The 572-nt window shown below is 43.7% G+C and overlaps 1 non-coding gene across 1 annotated transcript; it reads right to left on the bottom strand.

Moving 5' to 3' along the window:
- Nucleotides 1-204: 204 nt before the first annotated feature.
- On the bottom strand, nt 205-276 carry trnaf-aaa (transfer RNA phenylalanine (anticodon AAA)). The gene has a single exon. It is a non-coding gene; the product is annotated as a tRNA-Phe (tRNA).
- Between the last annotated feature and the right edge of the window lie 296 nt (nt 277-572).

The raw sequence follows: 572 nt of genomic DNA, 5'->3' as shown, positions 1-572 counted from the left end.
CAGCTTTGAGATGGGGTTTCTGCACCGTCAGGGCTGCAAACGGGAGGGAGTGAGAAATACTGTTCAGAGTTTCAGTGTGCAGATAACTGTGCAGATAAATCAGAAAATGCAGCAGCGTCATGAGACACTACATTCTGTTAATATTGAACCACAAATATGAATTATTCAATTTGTTCTAATCATTAATGGAACACATTTGCAAAATGTTTCCGCCCGGTTTCGAACCGGGACATTTCGCGTTTTAGGCAAACGTGATAACCACTATACTACGGAAACGCTGTGGTGGCATTAATCTTGCGAACATTACCAGAGCTTTAAGCTCAACAGCTGGCCGACACTTCAGGAGCATGCGGAATAGTTGCATTTATTGGCAGAGGCATGGAATAGAAGAACAAGTGGGTTATGCTTGAAATGTATAAAATTCTGGTTTGGCCACTGCTGGAGTACTGCGTGCAGTTCTCGTCACCTCATTGAAGGAAGGACGTGATTGCAGTGGAGATGTTACAGAGGAGAATTAGAAAGATGTTGCCGGGAGTGGAGTAACTTTGGTATGAGGACTGATTGGATATGCT

The sequence above is a fragment of the Pristiophorus japonicus genome, chromosome 23, assembly GCF_044704955.1.
Source record: "Pristiophorus japonicus isolate sPriJap1 chromosome 23, sPriJap1.hap1, whole genome shotgun sequence".
Taxonomy (NCBI): Eukaryota; Metazoa; Chordata; class Chondrichthyes; family Pristiophoridae; genus Pristiophorus; species Pristiophorus japonicus.
The sequence above is the reverse complement of the archived record's forward strand: the minus strand, read 5'-3'. Positions and strand labels throughout refer to the sequence as shown.